This window comes from Gavialis gangeticus, unplaced genomic scaffold (genome assembly GCF_001723915.1).
Source record: "Gavialis gangeticus isolate Ggan-Ray unplaced genomic scaffold, GavGan_comp1, whole genome shotgun sequence".
Taxonomy (NCBI): Eukaryota; Metazoa; Chordata; order Crocodylia; family Gavialidae; genus Gavialis; species Gavialis gangeticus.
Genome location: NW_017729029.1, coordinates 37,315,067 through 37,325,133, shown reverse-complemented (window position 1 = coordinate 37,325,133; position 10,067 = coordinate 37,315,067). Strand labels below are relative to the sequence as shown.

At 48.8% G+C, this 10,067-nt stretch overlaps 1 protein-coding gene across 2 annotated transcripts in view; it reads left to right on the top strand.

The window, feature by feature from the left end:
• Window positions 1-10,067, top strand: part of GABRQ (gamma-aminobutyric acid type A receptor theta subunit) — a 182,059-nt gene that overhangs the window by 105,767 nt on the left and 66,225 nt on the right. The gene's annotated exons all lie outside the window — the stretch shown is intronic.

Here is a 10,067-nt window from a genome sequence, read left to right as displayed (position 1 = left end):
CAACCAGGCCACCATGGGCATCCTCAGGGAGATCCTGACATCCTGGTGGATGTCCAGCGTGCCTGTCACCCTACCAACCCCCTGGCCTTCACCAAGTGAGGGTGGGGGAGTAGCAGGCATGCCACTCCCAGTTGGACTGGGTTTATATCTCTTTGATGCACTTTGCCCAGGCCCACTCCTCTGGCATATGGCTGACCCCTTTCAGAGATCACCACCTTGTCTGGGGTCAGCCTATTGATATTTTACTGCCAGTCTGCTGGAGGATATGGGCTTCAGAGAGGCCTTCCAGGAGTTCTGGCTGGCCTCATTTACTGGTCCCATGAAGACCAGCACCTGTTGGCTGCTAGCCAACCAATTTGAAAGGCATCACTGGTTGCTGGGTAGACTGGCATTACTCAGAACAGTAGGAAGCCCAAGTCCCTCACCCAGGTATAGGCAGAGGGAGCAGGTTCTCCACCCCCACCCCCCAAGAATGTATCCAACTCAGGTTACAACTCAGGGTTACCTAAACAGCCCATGGTAAGTCTGCCCTTTGCAGTGACCATGTTAACCAAATTGTCACATAGCAGAGTTTCTGGGGAGAGACAGAGGTGGCATTCTGCCACAGAAGCTTCTCTCGCTCTGCCTGAATTTTCCGCCCTCCATCTAATGCTTGGCAACAAGGTGCCAGGCATCGATGGGCTGACTGCGTAGTTCTACTGGGCCTTCTGGGATGTCCTCAGCCCAGACCTTGCCACGATCTGGGCCAAATCCAAGGGAAGTGGGGAACTCTCTGTCATGCCAGAGGGCCATGATGACCTACTCAGGTCCCTTCTGACCCTAGAAACTATGAAACTATGAAACCTCCTGCTAAAGAAGGGGAGGCTCAGGACCTCTGCAGCGACCCAGTGCTGTCCCAGCTAGAAAAACTCCAGTGCCCGTCTCCGGAGTCCCACCAGGACCTCAGGGGGCACAGGCCGGGTGTGTAAGTGGTGCCAGAGCCCAGACACCAAGTGGCAGGACCTGCTTGGTGAGGGTGTGGCTGGGGCTCCCCAGTGGCTGAGTCTGTACTCTATCCTCATCCCATGAGCCACTGGGAACCTCAGCTGGTGGCTCCTCCATGGAGCCATCGATGCAGGCGTATATGTGGTGAGCTTCATGGACACCTCAGTCTCCTGCCCCTTCTGCATGGTAGCAGTGGTAAGCAGGAAGCTCCCATAGACGCCACTGGCAGCAACAGCAGTGGCCAGCGGTGATTGCTGACTGCCTGCAGATAACTTTTCTGAGGGAGTGTACCACCATGCTCAGGGGGTACATGTGCACTTGCATGTACCCCCTATGTGTTGCCAATGGTCCCCTGCCCTCCACAGGGCAGAGTCCCCCCAGCACATGGATTACCCTGCCTCCAGGGTCCCAGGTCCCCTCAGGGGCTACAGCTCCCCACCGGCCCCCACACTGGTCTCCAGCCTCCTGCTCATTCCCCTGCTCATCTCCAGCCTCAGGAGGCTGGAGACAGCAGGGGAACAAGCAGGGGGATGGAGACAGCAGGGTAATGGAGGCTGGAGATGAGCATGAGGCTGGAGATCATCAAGAGGCTGTAGACAAGTCCCTGGAAATGAGCTGGAGACATTCCCCTACTCTCTCCAGCCCCCTGCTCATTCTCTGCTATTGCTGGTGAGTGGGGACGGGGGCTGGGAGAGCCAGCGGAGAGCTAGGGGAACAAACGGGAGCTGAGGAAATGAACGGAGGGGTGGGGAGAACGAATGGGAAGTTGGGGAAGGTCCCCTCCCCCTTCTTCAGCCCCCCAACCCTCTACTTGGCTGGCAGAAGGTGGGTCTCAGTCCCTGCAACATGTGCCACCATGCTGGACAGGCAGCATGCTTCAGGACCGGGGAAAAGGCCAATCTCAGAGACACTCTGGCAGCCTACCAGAGCATCTCTGTGGAGGACTGAGCCTCCAGTTGCCTCAGGACATGGTCTGGGACTGTGCCCTGACCTGGTTTTTTCACCTGGGATTTTATTTGTCTAATTTTGCTCCCACACTGAAATTTGCAGCCCAGGGAACATTTTTTTGTTCCCGCACATGTCTCTTACAGCGTCTCAAAGGGGTTTGAGATGCTGCAAGAGGCACGTGAGGGCTCGTCTGGACGCACCCTTGCTGTGCACTCCCCTCCACCTACCACCAAATTTGGGGTCTTCACTTGCTGTTGGCAACTAAAATCTGTGGCAGGGGGAAAACATGATCAAATGGCCAGAGTGTTCATCCCTTGATGCTGGATCCACACCAACAAAGCAGCTCTGGCAGCTGGCCCTACGAGCCGTTGCCCTGCCACTGGAGGTGGGTTGTCTGACCTATGCAAAGCTGTATGATCTGGCCAAATGAGTTGAGCTCCCCTGTTTCAGGGGTTATCAAAACTGTAATAAGGAGGTGTGACTGCTGAACATGGGAGCATACCCAACATAACTTGAATCTACCTGGTTTAGGTAATAGCATGTAAGGAATCAATTGCATAGACAGTATGAGTCCACTGGGGGCACTGACTATGTGCATGCATCATTGAAATCCATGTGGATGTGCCTTTGCTGCTACTGTTACTCATTTTGGCAAGATTAAAGGTACTGGTAGTTCTGATATGTGTTTCTTACACATGTTCCAATCCTACTTGCATTTACAGTGTAGACAGTCTACCAGGGACCAGAACACCTACCTTTAGCATTAATACTGCTTTAAAGTGATGGTATCCTTAGTTTAATATCCTTATTTTTACTCAGTCATCCCTTTCTTTAGTAGAAATTCTGCTGATGCCAGTGGAACTTCTCATAGCATCAAGCCCTGCAGAATAAGAATGACAACTCCATCCCAATGAGAGCTCTGTGCAATGAAAATGCGTTGGTGTGACAATATAGTGGAAGTGGAGGTGTGAACACTCCTGGTGACTAGGTAACCCTCTCAATCCTGGGGAAAGGGGCTCAGCCTTCCAAGGCAGCTTTGGTGTCTGGCTTGGGTGGAGTATGATAATGAACAGGGTTATATTTGTGCTGGAGCTTGCACAGCTCCCAATTCATCAGATTGAAAATGATCATTGCACATATACACATTGATTGTATTGGTTTAGAAATTGGAAAATAGCTATGTATTACTTATTGATCAGAAATATCAACTTGTCTTTGCCCTAACCATGACAATTTTGAAAAAGACAGAACAAATTTTTCATGAGAGAGCAGGTCCGGTTCCATACCCATCATGAGTCTCACTGTTTCCTTCTGCATGTTTGCTTCCTTCTCTTTTTCAAGTCTTTCATTCCTCGAAGTTCTGTTCATCTATATGTCTGCTTATCTCAGTTATTATGCAGTACCTATCACCGTGGTCCCAATTTAATTCTGCTGAAAGATGGCTCTCCTGTGTCTCTTTAGATTCCCCCAAATGTCCAAAATTTTAGTTAGGTTCAGGGAAGCGCCCTGTGATGAAGGAGGCTAGGGGAGCCAGATTCTAGCCTGCAATTCTGGTGGGGAGCACATTGGGGGGTGCTCAGTGTGAGCAGGCTTTGCAGTAAATAGTTCCTGTAAATATTTCCATAAGCAGGACATCAATATGCCCTTTTCACCAGAGGCAGATGGCAGTCTGAGCCTGGCAACAGACTCCAGAGGCTGCTCCTTGATTGGTTTCCCCATGACTGTTTCATGGTATTGGATGAGTGTTGTCCCAAGGCTAAAACTGTTTTATTGCAAGTGGGTAGCTGACTAGGCCTGAGGAGAATGAGTGAGGCTCAGAGAGAGATGTAGGGAGAGGCAGTCCAAGGGTAGATGGACAGAAAAGGTATAGTCCCATGGAGGACAGAGAAAAATCCAAGTGATGTAACTGACAAAGGAAACTGAAATGGCACAATAAAGACCGTTTTGAAGCCGTCTGCTGTGCTGATTGGGATATTGGTATTCTGACCCCCTCTTCTTTAAAAGAAGAAAACACCTCCCCTACCTTCCCAGGAGCTGACTAAAAAGAAGGAGCTCTTAATAGGTAGGGATGTTACAGATTGTCAAGGAAGATAAGGATGGAGAAGAGCCAGGGTCTCAAAGCCAGAGGCTTGCCCCCTGCGAAGTCATACTAGGGCTGGCTACTGGGGGTCCTCTCAGAAAAGGGACACCAAATAAGACTGCTTCTTAGGGAGTTTGGAAGAGCTTTCCTTTTCCCCTCAAAAGGGGCATTGATCTCATGATACAATCTCAGAGGCTGGATGCTTTATCTGAAGATCAGCCTTAATGTCATTGGGAGTTGCAGGTGTTACACATTTTCAGGTTTGGGTGCTTAGGCTGGAAGTGTATCAAAGATGGTAAAATACTTTGATCCTTCTGGTTGTAGTCCCAGCCAGAACCAGGGCAAACAGAAGCTGGGTCAGATGTTGGACACGAATTCAAGGGATTAGTGTGTTTTACTCAAACTGACTTATATCCTTTATGCAATAGAAGTTGCATCACTTCCCCATGTTCAGTCCACCATGGACAATTGAGGATGTTTTAAAGAAGAGCATACATGGGTGCCTAAAAGTGAGTTTGATCCTTGCACTGGGTTTATGTGGGACGCTGCTCCCAGCAGTAAATGTGTACCTAGTTATTTAGGCTGGGGTGTGAATAACATGATATTGCCACACTACCCCCTTGTGTGCTATTGATTACAGAAACTTGTACATTAACCCAATGGCCCATGCCAGTTCTGGCCAAACTTTGCCCTTTCTATACTGGTTTATTTGTGGATCAGAACACATTGTGGCAGGCTATAGTAAAGATACAAACCACGACAGCCCACAATAGAATTCCTGTAACATTTGGAATCAATACAGGAGAACTATGTGTACGTCTAGAACAAATACTTAGATTCCCAATTCATTTTTTACTTGGTCCTTATTCAGGAAAAACTTCCACTGCCTTGAAAATAATGATGATGATAAAAACAATTTGGTCCGTGTTCTCGAGTAACACTCCAAATTGCTACCTGTTTCAATAACAGTGCTGCAGTGTTGTTACTGACTTACTTCTGAATGCTAAAGTAGTTTTCTATGGGCGATATACACTTACAATATGTAGCTGTGGGGTATGTATGTGCATGTGTGAGCATCTGGATATAGAATTGAGGTCTGAATGAAATTGCATGTGTGGTGCATTGCTATTTGAATATGTAAAGAAATGGGGATATCTATCTATCTATCTATCTATCTATCTATCTATCTGTCTGTCACCTGCTAAGTGATGATGGCAAATAAAAGACATCTGAAAAGCTTTGCTGTCTCTGATGGACAGTATGAGGCTTCCTGTATATTCCCACATTTCCCATGCACCCCTACCTCTCTTTCTGCTAGCATATTTTCAGGCCTCTGGAGGAGACTGGGCAGGGGAGGTGGGAGAGGGAATGAGCATGGTGGGGGAGGGTAGTTAATATTCTGAGTCTGTGCAGAGTTGCTAAGCAACACAGAACAATGAATGTTCAAAGCAAAAGAATGGTAGGAAAGGGAGAGGAACTAATGAGATGTTTGAGGTCCAGACAGGCCCTCTGGTCAGATAAAAGGGGTTGAGGTGAAATGCACTGTGGGATAGCATGCATGTGTATATGTATGTGTGTAGAATGGGGATTATATAAACCCTGCTGTGGTATATGGAATGTACCTTTAAGGGGCCTGCAGTGGAACGGTCCAGTTTTTCCCCTGATGCCATGTGGGCGCGGTTTGGTGGTGGTGGATGGTTCTCCTTGAAAGCTGTTAGTGTGTGTGTGTTGCTGAATCCTGTTTTCCTAATAAAGATTAAGCTGTTCATCATCCTACTGGTCTCTGCTGAATGCTGACTGGAGGACAGAACCCCAGGGGCATGGAGAACTGAATAAGTATCGCATCCCTGGAACCCAGGGGCCTAAGGAAAATACTATAGCTGCTGCCCTGCTGTGAGGCAGTCAGTGCCCACAGATTAATGAGGAGACTCTGGAGTAAAGGAGTGGATCCTCAGCCCCTACTGCCTGCCACTGCCTGAGGATAACAAAGGAGCAGGGCTAATCTCTGCCACCTGTATGTTGGAGAAGGAGATCACTCGACTGGTCTGTGCCCCTTCATGTAGGCTTCTTTGCTCAGGGGCATGTTGTCTTTGTTGCAGTCACTTGTCCAAAATGACTTAACTCAGACATCATTTTGAACGTCAGTCATTATCAGAATAGTGGGGGCTTGCCTGAGCCATGCACAGCTACTTACAAGCTTAACCCCTCTTTCCTTCCAGCAGCAGGAAAAAAAACACCCTGCCTGCCCTGCGGACTTCCCTCAGGGTTTTGCTCAGTGGGAATGAAGGGCAGGCCAGGTTGCATCTCCTCCTCATCCCGCTGACCTTGACATTGGCATGTTTGGGGGAAAACCATGCATCTGGGTCCATGAAGGCAGTTTCCCTTAAGCGTTCCCAGGGATAACTGTTCTTCTGGTGTGGTTTAGTACCCACCAAGGTGTTAGGGCTTAAAGCCCACTTAGGGAATGGGAGGCTCCTCCCCAGCTTGCTTTTGTGGCCATATGGCTGAGGGCAGGCAAAACTTGGGGGCATCCAAACCCCAAGCCTCTGGGCTTGGGCCTGCATGTAGGATGACTGCCAAAATAATTTGGAAATATCTGAGGCCACTGGTGGGGGTAGAGGATGTTTGCTGGTAGTAGGGCCACTTATGGTTCTAGACTGGCTTACGGATTTGGACTTGATTTGGCTTGAAACATGAAAAAATTCTTTAAAAAAATTAATTGGCATGTTTGCCCTTAAAACACCCTTGTGAGGTAAGGAATCATCATTTTCCCCATTTTACAGAAGAGGAACAGCAGCACAGGGAGACTTCATTGATTTGAACTGTGACAGCCTATCTGGGAAGTGAAGCCAGCTCTCCTAAGACCCAGGCTGGTGCTTTCACATTCTCTCTCCAAGCATCTCCTTGGTGGACTAGTGCTGGACTAGTAAGAGGCTGTGCAGTTAGCTCTATAGTCTGGGAGCAACTGGACATAGCATGAATTTACTACTATCCTTCCTTTAATTTCAGTGCTGTGCCCTTTGCTCTTATCTCTCCGTAAGACTTTTGCCCCTCTTGCTATTACCAGTTGTATAAAAAACCTCTGAAAAATTAAACAGTGCCTTTGGGGTATTTTTATTATCTGGATACTTTATTTACTGAGCTCACATGGATGGTTTGGTTTGCCAATAACTGAGCCAGCTCTGCAAATATAACTCCTTGGCTCCAGGACTAACGGTCCTGAGCACTGCAGAGAACACTTACTCAGCCTGGACAAGCACTGCAGATCATTATCTCCGCCTTCAGCTTGTAGTTGTATTCAGTGGGCCTGTGGACTTTCTGTGTTTGTCAAAGTCTCCCCTTTTTTTTTTTTTTAGGCAGAATACAATAAATCTGACCCCCCTGCTCAGTGAATCAGAGATGCTTCAAACACTCTATCATCCATGCTATTGGGAGTTAACTACATTGCACCTACTTCTCAGTGATTTACACTCATGCAGCAAAGACTAAAATTGTTCAAGGGGAAGAGGGGTACTGCAGGCCATTTCTGCACAAATTTATGCTGGTGTCACTCTGGAGTGGTCTAACTGACTTTAATAGAGATTTTCAGGATTTTATTATGGCATACCTGACAGCAGACTCTGGTGCACAATTTGGAATCAAAGTGAAACTAAATCAGGGATGGGCAATTATTTTGGCTAGAGGGCTGCTTAATAAGTTTTGGAGAGATGTCGAGGGCCGGAAGGGTAGCCCTGCCCCTTGACATGTGTCCTGCCCCCTGGTCACCATCCTGGGACTGGACGTCCCACCCCTATCCACCGACCTTTGCCACCAGAAGTCCCTCCTTTGCCCCTGGAAGTACTCCTTTTGGGAAGGGGAGTTGCCATCTTTGAACGAGGAAAAAACCCAAATCATATTCTAAAAGTCAAACACCTACTATAACATATTTTAATTTTAGTACAAAAATATTTTTGTCATGATTTGTGTTTGTGTAGTGTATATAAAGGTGATTGTATAATAGTTCAAAAATAAATTCTTAGTCTTGTATACTGTGTGTGGGGTGTGGTTGGCAGTGGGTGTATATGGTGGGGTGTGGCTGTGTGTGGGGGTACAGTGTATGTTGCAGGGTGCACGTATATGTGGGGGATTTGGGGATTTTGGCAGGGTGTGGGTGTGTGGGGTGTGAGGGAGGGTGAGGGGTGTGGGGACCCGCTACACACTCCCCCCTATTGTGCACAGCTTCTGATGCTGGCGGCAGGAGCGGATAGGGGCCCTTGGGGTGTTTATGACCCAAATAAGGGCTACTTCCCAGTGGTGTGCAGCTCTGATGGGAGTTGTACATAGCAGCAAGAAGCACAGCCAGGCTGGCCCACCTCTGTTGTGCAGAGCTCCTTGCAGCACATTTGTAGCTCCTGGCACTCGCATGCCCCATGCGATGGAGCCTTCCCTGCTCCCTGCTGCCCTGGAAGCAGGGGGTGGGGCTGCCCGCCAGCTCTGGCAAAGTTTTGGCAGCTCCACGTGGCAGCAGGGAAGGCAGCTGGCTCCATCATGTGGGGCTTCCTCTAGTGGCACACAAGTGCTGGGAGCTGCACATGTGTCATGGGGAGCCCTGGGTGATAGAGGTGGGATGGCCTGCTTGCGCTCCTTGCCACCATGTGCAGCTTTGGCTGGTGCCGTGTGCTGCCAAGCAGCAGCACCTACATGGGCCACAAGCAAACAAATGGACCCCTCCTGCTGCTGCTGTTGGTTGTGGGGGCTGTGTGCAATGGTGGGGAGTGTGTGGGGGGCTCCCTATGCTCCAGCCCCATGCTCCCTGCCCCCAACCAGCTCCACCACCTGCTCCTACCACAGCTCCCCCTGCCCGCACCACTGTCCTGCCTGCTGCCAAGAGCAAGTGCTGCAGCAGGGAGATAAGGAGGAGCCTCTGGAGGCTGGAGAAACTAAGCAGGTCCCCTGGCAGCTGCAGCAGTGGCAGCAGTAGCTGCTCCCAGAAGCTGCGTGCTAGCTGGGCCAGGCCTTTTCCCAAGGGTGGGAGCAAAGCATGTGGGCTGGGTAGGCTACAATTTTTTGGCTGGATAAAATTGCCTGGCAGGGCAAATATGGCCCACAGGCTGTATTTTGCCCACCCCTGGACTAAACCCAGGATATTGTGCCATCATCTTTCTAGTCTCCTTAACACCAGAAGACATTTTCTCTAAGGCATAATCCAGTGTTGCCGGATTTTCCCATCACTTTGTGGTGCGCTCATTTACTAGGGGTACATTTCTGGGGTCTCTGTAATTCTATCAATGTGCTGCTTGTGTTACTTGTGTTTCTATCTGGGGCTGTATCTCTCCCTTCTGCAAGTCCTCACCCCCAGTGGAGCTATCTTGCAGGACTCAGTTTCAATGGGGCTGGGTTCCTCCAGTCACTGAATCCATCAAACACATATATACATATACACACACATATTAAAAGGGCACACCTGAGCCAGGCCAGGTTATTCAGCATTGGCAGGCTAACACCCTCATATGCCTTGAACTCAATTCGTCCCTCATTTCAGCAGGACAATAATAAATGCAGTTAGACACACATGTAGACTGGGTCTGATCAGCACTTTCAGCCGATACCCTCATGTGCCTCAAAACTCAGCACGTCCCAATCTCTTGTCACAATGGTCCTAGTAGTATCTCCCTTGATGTGCAGACCCCCACCTTAGTTTTGGGCATTACAAGCATCTTTGGCTTAGGTAAAAGAAGCATTGCTGCAGAACAAATGGGGAGGTCAAGGGAAAGGAAGAGTAAGTGAGGTTCAGAGAGAGAGTATAGCAACAAGCTTGACCATAAAAGTTATTTATTGCCAGGTAAGTGAACTTATGATGATAGCCATACAAGAGACACAAATAAAACAGATACAATATTACATAGTTTCAATTAGGTATATGGGGAAGTCTAACTCAAATTTGATCAGCAAAAGTCAGGGTTAGAAAGCTGTGGCTGGAGTGAGAAAGCAAAAGTCACGTTCCTGGAGTCTGAGAGAGAGAGAGAGAGAAAGAATTGGGGTCTCAACACTCAGTGAAGCTTGAACCAGTGGAAGT